Genomic DNA, 18,067 nt, shown 5'->3' with positions numbered 1-18,067 from the left:
TCCATCCCTGCCAGAGGGAGTCGAACTTTATTATTAGTTTTATCATTACATTTTATTATTTCATTCGTTACAGTCATCTATGGACCACGTTTACATAAAGCAGAAGATCTTTTCTCTCTCTCTCAAACTCATTCCGTTTTCTTTGCACGCCTTCCAGATATTCCTAAGTTTTGACTTCTCCTTCGTCGCTCTTCAACCGAGATGTTGCGTAACTTGACAAGTTTCTCCGGTGCATCCCTCATTCGCGCAGTTTTCTTCCTAAAGCTCGTTTTTTCCTGTTTATCTCCCTCCTGGACCCCCACTTCGTCCAGGTCGTTCTAAACCTCCTTAAGCTATAAAGGTTCTTGTAGACTAAGTATCGTGTGTGCCAGTCTCTTTGGATTCATCCTCTTAACATGCTCGTAAGGTGATACTCTTCTTTTCCTCACAGTAAAAATGAAGTGAACTGGCGTATGGCTTTTAGTGCCGGGACTGTCCGAGGACAAGTTCGGCTCGCCAGATGCAGGTCTCTTGATTTGACGCTCGTAAACGACCTGCGCGTAGTGATGAGGATGAAATGACTATAAGACGACACATACACCCAGCCCCCGGGCCAGCGAAATTAACCAATTATCGTTAAAATTCTCCACCCTGCCGGGAATCGAATCCGGGACCCCTGTGACCAAAGGCCAACACGCTAAACATTTAACCATTGCACCGGAATTTCTCACAGTACCTGTTACCTTATCAACTTGTTCATAAAGTTCTCGATTCAGCCTCAATCGGAACATGGGTTGTGAATCAAGTGATTTTTTGGCCCTAACATTTTCCAAAGGAATCTCCTTTCCCTTGGGCCCGTTACTCTCGCATATGCGCACCGTATGGATATGGGCTTTCCATGTCATAGTCTGTTCATTCGTTGCCGGTGTTGCTCTTTTCATTCCTCCGTCTACGACTTTCCCGTCTTCAACTTTGGCCTTTCCTGAAAACACTGGTGGTGTTTTACTTTCCTCCTGAGTGGGTTGCGTTATTCCAGTCTGCTGTAGGTTACTTTCCACCTCTTTGAACCAAGTTAGCTGGGCATTCTTATCGTTAAAATAGGTAAAGGTTTGGTTCGATAATCGTGTTGGTTTCATTCTTCTTCTTCTTATCCAACACTGTCATCTGTGGCTAAAGAGACAGAGCAGCAGCCTTTAATTACTTCTTCAAGGTACGTTTTTCTTGCCCATTCTTTTCGTGTCGGGGCCGATGACCTTCGATGTTAGGCCCCTTAAAACAACAAGCATCATCATCAAGCTTTTCGTGTCGGGTATCCTTTAGCCTCTGTATTCTTCTTAGCCGCTCTTCTGCAGACATCTTAGGCTTTGCTTCCAAAACTCACACTGTCCTAGACATTTTCCGACGTAATGTTCACACTTTTCAAGTCCTGCTGCCCTTCTTGAAGCCAGAAATCTTGTGACTTCCACTTCTCTTGAAGGATGAGACTTGCTGTACCCCATAAAACACACGTACCCTACTGTACAAATAAATAGTGACCCTTACATTTTGAAAAGTAGGCACCTCTCTAAGGAGAGCAACAACCGTGTACAAAAGTTGCACATTTCACCTTGTGACAGCTTATTAAATTCAGGAATGCCAAAAGTGGTGTCAGCTTCTTCAGAAGAGGGATGCTGTTTACTTATTTAAAGAGCAACATTAAGCGGGCAGTTGAGTATCACACCGTGATGGTCTAACTTGCAGTGACTGGCGTGATGCACTCTAAAGATGACCGCTAATGTTGCAGTCGATCGAGTCGGAGTCGTGCCAGGCAAGTTTTAGGACAACAACCGTTGTCGGGATTACCATAACGAGATGAACAACCCTTCCCATGTCCTAGGCTACTGTCCCCATGGTGAAACCCTCTGTCTTACAATACATTACGCAACACAAAGCTCCCTTGCTCAGTCATTAAGAGTCACTAGTTAGGTCCAGAGATTGTCGGAGAACGGCAGTAGGCCTACCTATGGGATTGATATGATTGTCTTCAAAAACAACATCAATGGATATAGACATAATATAGGATTTTGGGCTTACGCCGTGTCAAGAAAATAAGGTGAAATTCTTTAAGTTTCTCAGAGAACTTTGCTCTGCGTCATCAGAAGAAAATCTCGACTGTCCACGAGAAAGGCCTTTCAAACAATGAGGTTTGAATTTAGACGTTATAACAGAAGTGGAAATGGTACGTTCATTCGTCACCAGATGGCTCCCCGGACGCGGTTCAGCGCTATCGTTCAAACCGGAAGCTCACGGAACCATCAAAATCAGTTTGAGAGGGTCACATAACATAACAGGCGTACGCAACATATGACATCGACAGGTGTATGACATTGACACAAGCCTGGAATGAAACATCTGGCGATGAGGAACGTACGAATTTGGGAAACACTGAAACGAAATAACAGTAGTGAAGGGACAGGGAAGGAAACTACGTCTGTAAATCCTTAATGGCTGGCAACCAGGTATTACTTAACTGATAGCCAGCGTCTCTGTTGAAATTGTTAGGATTTCTACGTATTTCCACAGCGTCCCGTATAATCCTGGACCTGTAGTGTCTAGTGTGGGTAAGAGCTCGAGCATCTTGGAACATGGTATCATGACCCGACCATAGAGCTTGCTCAGCTGTTGCTGATTTGTCTGGCTGGTTGAAACGAATATTACGGCCATGTTCTTTGATACGGGTACCAATGGACAGGCATGTTGACCAATGTATACCTTACCGCAAGAACAGGGAATTTAGTATACCCCAGGATGTAAAAGTGGGGACAATTTGTCCTCGGTTTTACCCAGAATGTAAGCAATTTTAGTGACGGTACCAAACACGGTTTTTATATTGTGTTTGGGAGGACCTTGGCAATTCGATCTGTGGTGTTGCGAATGTAGGGCAAGTAGGCAGTTCCCTTCACTTCTTCATTCTGTGAGCTTTGTTCAAGGAGAGGTGGTCGATCGAAATTCGAATGAAGGAATATTGAATGTTACTTGCGAGTGGAGAACGATTTGGCGAAATTTGTCCAGAAGGAGAGATAGCATGAAAGGGCACAGGACTTGCTCAGTTAGTTGTTGAGGGAAGTGCAGGTGGTAAGAAGGGTAGGGCTAGGTCAAGACATGAATATGAAGAACAGATTAGACTAGATATAGGATGTAGAGATTATAAGTTTAGCACAGTATAGGGTGGCATGAAGAGATGCAACAAACCAGTTGGTGGACTTATGGCTAAAACTAGAACACCCTGTAACTGGTACGGGATAGTTTCGGGTGGCCTACCGCTGTCCGCCTGCTTCGCCAGGTTTATTCCCGGTCAGCTTGTCACAATTAATAACATTTGTAGAGATGGTAAATAAGTTGATACTGAGTTTGAAGCAGAACTAAGACATTTTTAACAGCTTGCGACTGTCTATATCTTAAAACAATACTATTTGGAGAGATTATTAATAGTTGAACCCTCTGAATATAGCTGGCCCAGGAAGAATTTTAGTAGGTTGCTACTATCAGTCTCTTAAAACAATATTTATAGATATGGTAAACAATTGGACCATCTGCTCCAACTGGCCCAGGAAGAATTTTACAGGTTCCTACTGTCAATCTCTTAAAACAATATTTATAGATATGGTAAACAATTGGACCGTCTGCTCCAACTGGTCCGGGATGAATTTAACAGGTTCCTACTGTCAATCTCTTAAAACAATATTTATAGATATGGTAAACAATTGGACCCTCTGATCCAGCTGGTTCAGGAAGAATTTAAGGGGTTGCTACTGTCAGTCTCTTAAAACAATATTTATAGATATGGTAAACAATTGGACCGTCTACTCCAACTGGTCCAGGAAGAATTTAACAGGTTCCTATTGTCAATCTCTTAAAACAATATTTATAGATATGGTAAACAATTAGACCGTCTGCTCCAACTGGTCCACGAAGAATTTAACAGGTTGCTACTGTCAGTCTCTTGAAACAATATAGATATGCTAAACATTTGGACCGTCTGCTCCAGCTGGTCCAGGAAGAATTTAACAGGTTGCTACTGCCAATCTCTTAAAACAATAGTTATAGATATGGTAAACAATTGGACCGTCTGCTCCAACTGGTCCAGGAAGAATTTAACAGGTTCCTCCTGTCAATCTCTTAAAACAATATTTATAGACATGGTAAACAATTGGACCGTCTGCTCAAGCTGATCCAGGAAGAATTTAACAGGTTTCTACTGTCAATCTCTTGAAACAATATAGATATGCTAAATAATTGGACCGTCTGCTCCAGCTGGTCCAGGAAGAATTTAACAGTTTGCTACTGTCAATCCCTTTAAACAGCATTTATAGATATGGTAAACAATTGAACCGTCTGCCTCTAGCTGGTTGCTATTGTCAATCTCTTAACACTATATTTATAGATATGATAAACAATTCAACCGTCTGCCTCTCTCTGGTTGCTATTGTCAGTCTCTTAACACAATATATATATATATATATATATATATATATATACTAGCAAGATACCCGTGCTTCGCTACGGTATTATACTGAAATTTAGAATTGAATGCTTATTGTTTTATATATAATCCGCCGAAATTCGCGATCTGACTCGTTTTCTGAGAGAATCCGCCAAAATTCGTGATCTGACTCGTTTTCTAATAGATTGTGGCAAGTTTCCTCCCATTTTTCAATCTTTCTTTCCAGCAATCGATTTCGTACTGTAACTTTTTTGATGATAATAATAATAAATAAATAAAAATATATAAATAAAATTACTCAAAAACTTAATGAAATTAATAAGCATAATTAACCGAAATGTCCGTAGTATGGGCGCCAGAGTTCACCAGAATGGATCCCTCGAATTTAGATAAGAGCATGATAAACTGTATATCCCAGGGCGTGTACATAATGCTGCGTACTGGTACATCTGCTGCAGGCCTTACCTAACCTCCTGAAAACGACTAATTAGGTAGGAACTGCACCTAGGTTCATCAATAACACTTATTCTAAAATAGCTAACTATATTCTTAACAAATTCCGTGCATGAGCACCTCATCAACATACAACATTATACATATAATACACACATAAAATATTGCTGGAAGACTCCATATTTACAACAACAACAATACTAATGAAAATCGTGGGAAAACGAAAGCGAGAACTTAGCTACCATTTGTAGATAGTCCGATGAACAATGTACATGTATGAAGATAAATACCCTTCACTGTCTCTATATCAATTCGACTTACCGATTCTCATAATCGGTAGTTATCACATCACACAGACACTGTACCTTGTACTACTGTGTTCACATATTTTAACACTTGTTGTAAAGATATATACACACGTCTGTCGATCCTCAACATAAATTTATGGAAAGTCTGAGATAGCTTTCACCAACATATAATGCTAGGCCGCCACAAGTGCTACAATACTTAATGCGCAAGCACTCTCCACAATCAGCCACTTTCCACGAACATAACAAGACTACGCTCCACGAACGTTTGAAGTCCAGTCCATTGCAGCCGTGTCACTCCAGTACCGTGTATCAGCACCACTTCCTTCCCGTACAGTGCGTCAGTTGTAGTTGTAGTTGTAGTTATCTTCCTTCTCGTTCCTTTACAATCACCTCTACAATCACCCTTACAATTTCCCTTACAATGTTTTCGGTTCTCGCCGTATGATCAACCTTTATAGACATCAACATCCCCCTCCTCTCAGATGATACGTCTGGATTGGTGCTTGCCAGCCAATCATGGGTGGTCCTCTTCTCAAGCCCAAGCCCTGAACTACTTCTTCCTCCCAAGACAATAACAAACTCTGAGGTATATTCCATGAGTCACTAAATTTTCCTAATACAACAACAAGCTCATCTCATCAGGCTGGGATATATACATGACTCATAAATTTCCCGACACAAGTACATCACAACAAACACTGGGGCAGCCATATGACTCATTCAAATTACCAGAGTTATTCAAGCAATGTTTTCCCGCTCATGCAAAACAAATTACTCATACCTACATATGTGGATATCTTCCAGCTTATAAATATAAATGACAAAACATACAAATGAAATACCGATAATAATAATAAATCGAATACTGACAATAATATCTCTACCTTCTACATTTAATTCGGGGGTGTGATATATGTACTATCACATAACGCCCCCTTGGTGAATCGATGATATCACATATTATGATTCACCATAAAACAGAACTTCATACATAACCTTATAATGGCATAACTGAACACATAATTTACTGTAATACTGATATATACATTGCGTCTACTGCATTGTATTCGCACACACTAGATACAATTTGTCCAAACAATAATAATAATAATAATCTGGCTATATACACACAACTCTGATTGTTTCATATAGCATTGAACACAATCCCTTCTTGCTACAGTACACATACATTAAAATTGATAATATATATATCCAAGGTGCAGATCCTGTCTCTTATATCTGCGAAGGCTATAGATATTAAATGTCCCAAGAACCTTATTTTCAGCGGTTAGGAGCCTATAAGCACACTTGCCTATTCTACTGTCCACAGTATATGGACCCTGATACAATTGAAAAAAACTTATGCATAGTTTTCTGATCGGCATTCGACAAATGAGGAATGCGTACCGCAATAAAATCTAACTACGTCTAGAATCCACTCTATCTCACACACAAACATTCATACCATCCAGTCACACAAGAATCATACAAACTTTCATTCGGAACATTCATAAAAAGGAAATCCTTCTTTCTGAAATGCGCGGGAATCTCACTACGTTTACTCTTCCACAAAACCATAATTAATGCAAGCAAACAGATCACATACTTTTTCACACATTCCACATCGCTATCATTCAACACGTCATTCAAATCATTCACACAACTCTCAGACTTAAATAAAACATCACACACTCGCTTGGATAGACTTTCTTTCATCTCACGCACACTTCCATTCTCACACACGCTCACTCTATTACTAAAATTCTTACCATAATACACTTTGAAATTGCTGTCATTACTACTTACTGACCCAACAATTAATCTATCTTCACCACCTTCCATATCAGCTCCTACTTGCACCACTTTCATGCCAACAACACTGCTACTTTCGACTCTCTTATCAGAAGTTTCATTACTCTTAAAGTCACCATTTTCACACATAATGGACCTAACTTTACTCTCCTCACGTACACTTAAATCAACAAAAACATCCTCATGATGTATACTCCGTGAACACTCTTCACTCACAAAACAACCTTCATCAACTTCACAAAAAACTTCGCTTTCAATTTCAGAAACTTCCACAAGATTATCGATCGCAACACCGCTATTACCATCACCACTAGCATAAAGTAAGACATCCGACACATCATTCTTACTTTCATCACGCCCCGTATTCTCAAAATCTCCCTGAACACAAAGCACATGGTCATACAATAATTCCTCTTTCACGTCTAAATCATAACTTACCTGTTTCATCACGTGAATAGGAATTTCGGTATCGGACTGCCTATGTGACCCAACTAAGAAGTCCGATTCCGGTTTAAATTACTTGACGTGGACTGTTCACTGTTATCATTTCTCGGCACTTGATCTGGAGGTCTTTGATCCGTACGCCCCCTACTTTCTGATTCCCCTTGATTAGGTCTTCTGCCATAATATTCCTGGTGATTACCTCCTTGATTAGACTGTCTGTTTCCCCTTCCGGAATTACCACCCTGATTCCCTTGCCTAGAATGACTGAAATTCTGATTATTCCTATCTCCCCCTAGCTGATTACCTTGTCTCCCATTATCCCCGTAATTCCTACCTTCACTTGGCCTAGTCCTCCCCTGCCATTCCAAAGCATCAAACCTCTCTAACAGCTGCTCTAATTTCTTGATCGTAACAATATTCTGCATACATGCAGCTAATCCGACCTTCTCAGGAAAATGCCTCAACATCTGACGGACTGTATCTCTCTCCGATGCTAGACCTTCAATATTCTGGCTGATCAGAACATGCGCCAAGAAATACTCCGTCATAGATACACCTTCCTGAGGTCTATATTGACCAAATAGCACGCAATCTCTTTCCCTTCCTTGAATAGAATCACTCCAAAATTTAGAACTAAATTTCTCCCTAAATTCCTCCAAACTCGAAATACCCTGTCTATAAACTTGAAACCAGGATCTCGCTTCTCCAACAAATGCAATATCCAACATCTCATCAACCATACTCCACTCGATCAAACCATCGTCAAGATTCTTGGAAAACCGTTTCTCCACCGTTTTCAAGAATTCCATCGGATTAAACTGCCGACCATTAAACTTGGGTAATTCAGAGTCCTTCGTACAAGATACATACCTATTACATATGCTGCTACCTAATTGGGTTTGACTGATCTCCTGCCTTAATTTCACATGACATGATATAATTCCTTCTTCCACTACCATTCTGGCATTTCCTTCTACTGACTTGAGGTCATCTTTTACCGACTTAAGGTCTTTCTCCAATTTCTCATTCTTCTCCTCTATTCGCCTCACTAAAACATTCTGACTGGTTTTCATTCTGTCGATTTCTTCGACTTTATCTTCCACTATTTTTATTCTTTTATCACATTCCTTGCTGTTTTCCACAAATTCCTTCCTAACTACATTAAATCGACATTCGATTTTCTCGGTCAGTTCCATGCATTGAGCTTCTACCTTATTGTTGACTTCCTGAATTTCCCTGTTTTGATGGTCAAACTTCTGGTTTAATTCATCTATTCTACCATTTACAGCACTACTTAAACTATCAATTTTACTAGACAATTCAACACTCACTAAATTTAACTCCTTACTTTGATTCTCAATCTTACTGGACAATTCCGTACTAACTGAATTTAATTCATTATTAATACTGTATATTTCATTACTTAAAAAACTCAATTCACTCTTCAACTCTTTACTCTGACTATCAATCTTGCTAGACAATTCAACATTATTATTATCGATTTTACTGGACAATTCAACATTATTATTATCGATTTTACTGGACAATTCAACATTATTATTATCGATTTTACTGGACAATTCACCCTTCAACTCTTCATTTTGGATAAGAATCAACTGTAGCAAACTACGAATAGAGGCCTCCTCTAAATCCCCTACATTCTGAGTTTGAGACGGGTTGCTCGGTTCCTCACCCATCGTTGCCAATAGATCCTTCGTACTATCAGCCATTTTGCTACTCTCACTTAAATTAGATAAACTCAATGTGGTGGAATTCTTTTGCCTTCTCTTCTCCTGATTCTTAGTACCAGCAACTTTCAAACCTCTCCACTTCTCAATTTTATAATACTGGACTCGCTACAACATTTCTTCATACTCCAACATACATATCACGTACATATAAAACACTTCACTGACATAGTTTGTAGAATTCCATCCACACCTGACAAGTGCACCTACGCTTATAAGCCTAACAGATGTACCAATCATTCAGCCACACGTTGGGAAGCCAATTGTAACTTTTTTGATGATAATAATAATAAATAAATAAAAATATATAAATAAAATTACTCAAAAACTTAATAAAATTAATAAGCATAATTAACCGAAATGTCCGTAGTATGGGCGCCAGAGTTCACCAGAATGGATCCCTCGAATTTAGATAAGAGCATGATAAACTGTATATCCCAGGGCGTGTACATAATGCTGCGTACTGGTACATCTGCTGCAGGCCTTACCTAACCTCCTGAAAACGACTAATTAGGTAGGAACTGCACCTAGGTTCATCAATAACACTGATTCTAAAATAGCTAACTATATTCTTAACAAATTCCGTGCATGAGCACCTCATCAACATACAACATTATACATATAATACACACATAAAATATTGCTGGAAGACTCCATATTTACAACAACAACAATACTAATGAAAATCGTGGGAAAACGGAAGCGAGAACTAAGCTACCATTTGTAGATAGTCCGATGAACAATGTACATGTATGAAGATAAATACCCTTCACTGTCTCTATATCAATTCGACTTACCGATTCTCATAATCGGTAGTTATCACATCACACAGACACTGTACCTTGTACTACTGTGTTCACATATTTTAACACTTGTTGTAAAGATATATACACACGTCTGTCGATCCTCAACATAAATTTATGGAAAGTCTGAGATAGCTTTCACCAACATATAATGCTAGGCCGCCACAAGTGCTACAATACTTAATGCGCAAGCACTTTCCACAATCAGCCACTTTCCACGAACATAACAAGACTACGCTCCACGAACGTTTGAAGTCCAGTCCATTGCAGCCGTGTCACTCCAGTACCGTGTATCAGCACCACTTCCTTCCCGTACAGTGCGTCAGTTGTAGTTGTAGTTGTAGTTATCTTCCTTCTCGTTCCTTTACAATCACCTCTACAATCACCCTTACAATTTCCCTTACAATGTTTTCGGTTCTCGCCGTATGATCAACCTTTATAGACATCAACATCCCCCTCCTCTCAGATGATACGTCTGGATTGGTGCTTGCCAGCCAATCATGGGTGGTCCTCTTCTCAAGCCCAAGCCCTGAACTACTTCTTCCTCCCAAGACAATAACAAACTCTGGGGTATATTCCACGAGTCACTAAATTTTCCTAATACAACAACAAGCTCATCTCATCAGGCTGGGATATATACATGACTCATACATTTCCCGACACAAGTACATCACAACAAACACTGGGGCAGCCATATGACTCATTCAAATTACCAGAGTTATTCAAGCAATGTTTTCCCGCTCATGCAAAACAAATTACTCATACCTACATATGTGGATATCTTCCAGCTTATAAATATAAATGACAAAACATACAAATGAAATACCGATAATAATAATAAATCGAATACTGACAATAATATCTCTACCTTCTACATTTAATTCGGGGGTGTGATATATGTACTATCACAGTACTTCCCGTGCTAAGTCCAGGTATTCCACCCGGTCAGTTAGATCCATAATCTTTTCCATCTTTTCCTCTAAGCATTTTTAATATGAGACAAATCCTTCAGGAGATCCAGCGTGGTGTCGTCTTGGGTGCCTTGGCGATACTGAACCGCGGCCGGACTGCATTCTTAGTCATTACCCGTCCAGGAACCGTTTTCAGCGCGGTCCGCACATTTGACGACGGTCCAGAACAATATTATTATTATTATTATTATTATTATTATTATTATTATTATTATTATTATTATTATTATTATTATTATTATTATTATTATAGATGTTCTGGACCACACAGCAAGATGCAAGACCGCTACTTGGCGGTAAATTACATCTGCTGCCATTGTGATTGTTGAAAATGTGGCCAACACCATTGTCGCGCGTAGGCAAGTGTGCAGGATTACTGCCCATACGAATGACATACTTGCGTGCATTACTGACCTTATTATAGAGGAGAACAATTGGACGGTCAATCTCATTCCTATCGTTTATTTCAAATGTGTTTAAATTTGTATTATATGCCATGAGAATCTATTGTAATCTAAGAACGTTCTCCGAAGGAAAAGATGGCTCTTGAAAACGAACCCAGGAAAGATTAAAAATAATCGGTTTATGATCAGAATAAGTACATCGAAAATCTACAGCCTGTTTCCAGTCATTCGACAGGGTCAGGAATGGAATGAATAAAGCCCCCATACAGCGGCGACAATAGGAATTGTGCCGGCAGCCGAAACCTGTCGCACTCCTCTGGGGCAATGATTAATGGATGACAAATGAAATGAAATTATATTGGACAGTGTTGTTGGAGTGAATGATGACAGGGAAAACCGGAGTATCCGGAGAAAAACCTGTCTCGCCTTTGTTTTGTCCAGCACGAATGTCACATGGAGAGACCGGGATTTGAACCACGGAACCCAGCTTGAGAGGCCGGCGCGCTGCCGCCTGAGCAACGGAGGCTCCTTATAAATACATTATGAACAGTAAAATCAATTGGTCTCACCTCCTTTTACACCCCACCGCCGTTAAGTTTATTTAGCCAACACCCCCCCCCCAATGAACTTAAAGATGGCGTGTTCCTTTATGTTAAAGGACATTCCAAACACTAATGTTCACGTCTATTACCTTCAGTTTTGATATTAAAATAATTCACTTTTTCACTTTCACACTCCTCTCCCCTCCCTAAGTAAATTTCCGGCAAAAAGTAGCCTACTTCTTTCTTTAATAATAAAGAATCTTCTAAATACCAATTATCACGACTGTAACTCTGTAACTTCTTCAGTTATTGATTTATGTGTCCTCATGAAAGGAATTCATCTCCTTTTCACTCCCCCCCCCCCCAAGATGATTTTAAAGGAGTTCCAAATACCAATTTTCACGTCTGTAGGCCCTAACAACTTTAGTTTTTAATAGATGTAAGTATTCTCATACAATTAAGTCAATTAATTTTTCAATTCTTTCACCTCCCCCTCCCCCCCCCCATTCATTGGATTTTTCGAGAATACGTGTTTCTTTACTTTTAAAGCAGATTCCAAATAGCAAATTTCACGTCTGTAACATCTTCATTTTTGAGATAACAGTAGCCTAATTAAAAGAATTCAACACCCTTTTCAGTCGCTTTACCCCCCCCCCTCCACCCAAGGGGTATTTCTGAAAACGTTCCTTTATTTTTAATACAGATAAAAAAATACCATTTTTCACTTCAGGTTTTTTTGAGATAAACTGTATAAATTCTCACTTTAAAATTTCACCCCCTTTTTAGTTCCCCTTAAGAGGAGTGTGCAAAAACAAATCACCTATGTTTCTTTACAATTACAGGAGATTCCAAATACCACTTTTTACGTCTGTATTATTCTATGTTTCTCAGATATTCTGTAGATATAGTCTTTCAAAAAATTCACCCCAATATGTCACTCCTGTTTAACCGCCATTAATTGGAATTGCCTAAAAAAAATCGTGTTTTTTATTTTCAATGGAGATCCCATATACAAATTTTCAGTTCTGTAATATCTTCAGTTTCTGAGAGATATGTATCCTCATTAAAGGCATTCAACCCATTATTCACCCTTTTACACCCCTCCTATTCGGATTTACAGAAAACAAAAAATACGTGTTCCTTTATTTTTAAAGGAGATTATAAATATCAATCTTTACATGTGCAAACTTTTAAAGTTTTGAGATATAGATACACTCATTTTAAAAGTTCACCCCCTTTGCACCCCCCGATTAATTGGATTTTCCCAAAACAAAAAAATACGTGTTTCTTTTTTTAAAGGAGATCCAAACACCTATTTTCAGGTTTGTAATATCTTCAGTTTCTGAGATATAAGTATCCTCATTAAATGCATTCAACCCCTTTTTCACCCCTTTCCACCCCTAGTATTGGGATTTTCCGAAAACAAAAACATAAGCGTTTGTTTATTCTTAATGAAGATTCTAAATACCAATTTTTACACCTGTAAACTTTCAAAGTTTTGAGATATAGATACACTCATTTTAAAAATTCACCCCCCTTTTCCCCCTCCCATTAATTGGATTTTCCAAAAACAAAAAAATACGTGTTACTTTATTTTTAAAAGAGATCAAAAGTACCAATTTTCAGGTCTGTAATATCTTCAGTTTCTGAGATATAAGTACCGGTATCCTGATTAAAGGCATTCAACCCCTTTTTCACCCTTTTTCACCCGTCCTATTGGGATTTTCTGAAAACAACAAAATACATGTTTCCTTATTTTCAAAGAAGACTCTAAATACCAATTTTTACATTAGTAAACTTTTAAAGTTTTGAGATATAGATACACTCATTTTAAAATTTCACTCCCCTTTTCACCCCCATAGCAACGGAATATCCAAATATCCTCTCTTAGCGAGCACCTACATCTTAATATGAATGTATCCCCAAAATTTCATTTCATTATGTCCAGTAGTTTTGGCTCGGCGATGATGAATCAGTCAGTCAGTCAGTCAGTAAGTCAGGACAAGCTATTTTATATATATAGATGTTTTTTGCTAGTTGCTTTACGTCGCACCGACACAGATAGGTCTTGTGGAGACGACGGGACAGGGAACGGCTAGGAGTAGGAAGGAAGCGGCCGTGGCCTTAATTAAGGTTCAGCCCCAGCATTTGCCTGGTGTGAAAATGGGAAACCACGGAAAACCATTTTCAGGGCTGCCGACAGTGGGGTTCGACCTACTATCTCCCGAATACCGGATACTGGCCTCACTTAAGCGACTGCAGCTATCGAGCTCAGTACAATATTTATAGTTAGATGATAAACAATTGACCGTCTGCCTCTAGCTGGTTGCTATTGTTAATCTCTTAACACTATATTTATAGATATGATAAACAATTGAACTCTCTGCCTCTAGCTGGTTGTTATTGTCAGTCTCTTAACACAATATTTATATATACGACAAGTTACTTTATATATATAGATAAATAATTGACCGTCTGCCTCTAGATGGTTGTTATTGTCAGTCTCTTAAAACAATATTATTTTATTGGTATGATAAATAATTGAACCGCCTGCCTCTAGCTGGTTGCTATTATCAGTCTATTAACACTATATTTATAGATATGATAAACAATTGGACCGTCTGCTCCAGCTGGTCCAGGAAGATTTTCAGCAGGTTGCTACTTTCAGTCTTTAAAAACAATTTATAGATATATTAAACTATTGGACCAGGAGGAACGTTAACAGCTTGCCACAGTCCGTCTCTTCAAACTATTATTTTTACAGATATGGTAAACAAAAATTGGGCCGTAGTTCTTGTAGCTGGTTCAGGAAGAATTTTAGCAGCCTGCCGCTGTCAATCTTAACATTTATGGATATGGTAAACAGCTCCTAGCTGGTCCAGGAAGTATTTTTAGCAGCTTGCCGCTGTCAATCTTAACATTTATGGATATGGTAAACAGCTCCTAGCTGGTCCAGGAAGTATTTTTAGCAGCTTGCCGCTGTCAATCTTAACATTTATGGATATGGTAAACAGCTCCTAGCTGGTCCAGGAAGTTTTTTTAGCAGCTTGCCGCTGTCAATCTTAACATTTATGGATATGGTAAACAGCTCCTAGCTGGTCCAGGAAGTTTTTTTAGCAGCTTGCCGCTGTCAATCTTAACATTTATGGATATGGTAAACAGCTCCTAGCTGGTCCAGGAAGTTTTTTTAGCAGCTTGCCGCTGTCAATCTTAACATTTATGGATATGGTAAACAGCTCCTAGCTGGTCCAGGAAGTATTTTTAGCAGCTTGCCGCTGTCAATCTTAACATTTATGGATATGGTAAACAGCTCCTAGCTGGTCCAGGAAGTTTTTTTAGCAGCTTGCCGCTCTCCGATCACGTTTAGCAGCGGAAGCCGCGCCGTCGTTATTCATGCAGCAAAGCACCTCGCCGTGTTCCCATGACAAATGAAGGCCGCCGAGCGTACTTGCGTAATTAAGATGCGGTGAACCCACGTGGGCGCCACTGTCACCCTGCGGAAACCTCATGAGCAGCACTTGCGTGCTCGACCTTTGAGCAGAGTTCCTCGTCTGCAGCACTTCCTCTGCAGACAAGTTGTGAAGCTCGTGATTTAGCTGTCAAGTAGCGACATCCACCTGCTCCTACGTGCGCCCTCGTACTCCGCATCTCGCGATAACTGTCGCATTTTCTCCAGCATCTGCTAGCCAATTCTGCCGGTGTACGCCTGTGTTTCTCACAGATATTGGTTCTGCAAGCCACAGGAAAACTACCTACACCTTATGCCTTTCAGCATTCAGTCTGCAAGTCTCTATATATAACGCCACCACAATCCTCTATTTGTAAAGGAGTTCTCTAGCCTGGTTATACATCTCATCTTTAAATCGTTATAAACTGAGTCTAACCAGGTTTCATGGTCTCCCTCTACATCCAAGGTATACTCGCACAAGTATGTTCTTATGAAAGGTATTAAAAGCAGTATTTCTTTTCTAGTAATTATGGGGTATAGGGGATGTCATGGACCCAAAAGTCACTCAGACACGCGGAGTTGTGATACATTCATGGAACTTTCTGCAGCTAAAGATGCCACTCAGATTCTCCACCCATATCATATTTCAGTTTATTTGTCTCTCTGGCAGGATACTTCGGAAGTTCATCTTTCTCAAGGGAGGAGAGTTCATGTTCAGTTTCAAAGAAGGGATTTCTGAACCACGAGATTTTCTCAACCAGTGACGGAAAATATGGTCTGAGTGTGGATACCAGCAATTCCAAATGTCTTACAATTACATCACTTACACCGCCTTGTAATACTCCTTCTTTTCCTCAGCCAACTGGCCAAGTTAAGACTTACATATGCTGTATGTAAGTTACACAACAATGAAGATATAGTTACTAAATTTGGTATAATGGTTTATGAATTGTGTGTTTTAAGTACTTACAACTTGCATTATCATTGCAGACCTCTCAGTCTGCGCCCCACACTTTGGGAATGGCTCTTCTAAGGGAAGAGAAATATTATGATGTATTAAATTGAATTGTTATTTTTTCTTCAGTGCATAGACCTCGATAAAATTATTTACTTCCACCTCTATCGTGTAGTGATTAGTGTGATTAGCTGTCATCCCGAGAGATCGGGGTTCGATTCCCGGCTTTGCCACGAAATTTGAAAAGTGGGTCGAGGGCTGGAACGGGGTCCACTCAGAGTCGGGAGGTTAACTGAGTATAGGGGGTTCGACTCCCACCTCAGCCATCCTCGAAGTGGTTTTCCGTGGTTTCCCACATCTCCTGCAAGCAAATGCCGGAATGGTACCTAACTTAAGGCCACGGCCGCTTCCTTCCCTCTTCCTTGTCTATCCGTCCTAATCATCTCATCCCCCTAAAACACCTCTGTTCAGCATAGCATGCGAAGTACTGGTCCTCCTCACCAGTTTCATCCTCGACCAAACGTCTCACGCTCGAGGACACTGCCCCTGAGGCGGTAGAAGTGGGATCCCACGCTGAGTCCGAGGGAAAAACCAACCCTGGATGGTAAATGGTTTAAATATTTAAAAACTGTATGTACACAATATAATAAAATAGTTGAAATTATTTCTTTACGTTTAAAAGGAATATCATATTATAATGTGTTCACTTCCCCTTGTAATTGAATAGGAAATAGTCGCTAACTTGGTGATGCAGATACTTTGTGAAGGCAGCATGAAGTGTGCGGTAATGTGCGCTACGAAAGTAAAACAGTTTAGAAAGCGCCCAGTTTTAGTTGTGGCAGTAAATCAATAGCTATACGGTGTGTTGTCTCCAGTAACTTAGATTTACCAATAAGTCAGTCAATTCTGAGACTATTTACCGCTCTGTCTCCGTACATTTTTTTAAAGACATGAATTCGAGCCTGCGGTGCTGAAACGGTTTAAGAAGTTCCACGATAGCCCTTTTCGGACGGTATCTGGCGGTTGTTTAAGACAGCACTGCTTACTCTGTAATAAGTCAGCGAACAGATTTCAGTTGATCACACCTTTCCCGCTGAAGACGTGGCCTGAAACCTGTGAATGGAAGACGGTACTGTATCCATGTCATCGCGTAAGCTGGTAATTACAGCAACATTGTGAGCTACCTGGACAATACGAGGAGGGCGTAATGCCATTCTTCCGGCCGCTCATTCATTCCCAGGACCAGAGGCTAGCTGTTGTGAATGGGTCTGCCTTCCTCTCTCCTTTAATTGAGAGGGTGGTTGGGGTGGGGCGCTCCTTTGTCAGGGCGTTATCATTAACTCTCTGGAGTTACTCAAGTGAACGAAATGTATTCCGGTCCGGCCCGGTATTATTAAACTGTCTGCGCTGCCTACCCTTACAAAGCAGGGCTCGTAAAGACAGATTTGACTGCTCGACCTGTACCTTAGTGCGACTCTCTGTTAGTTCTGCTGTTCTCATGAGTGAGGGTTCAATACCATTTGAGGGTATTTAAATGGTAGAACTCTATGTTGCTACTGTGAAACTAAATTCCGACCACTCAACGTCTGTTAAAACCTATAACAACCGAAAATCGAATTATTATTATTATTATTATTATTATTATTATTATTATTATTATTATTATTATTATTATTCTTTCGAATGGGCCACCAGAGGACCACGTGCCAATTTC

The sequence above is a fragment of the Anabrus simplex genome, chromosome 8, assembly GCF_040414725.1.
Source record: "Anabrus simplex isolate iqAnaSimp1 chromosome 8, ASM4041472v1, whole genome shotgun sequence".
Classification (NCBI taxonomy): domain Eukaryota; kingdom Metazoa; phylum Arthropoda; class Insecta; order Orthoptera; family Tettigoniidae; genus Anabrus; species Anabrus simplex.
Note: the sequence above shows the minus strand (reverse complement) of the source record.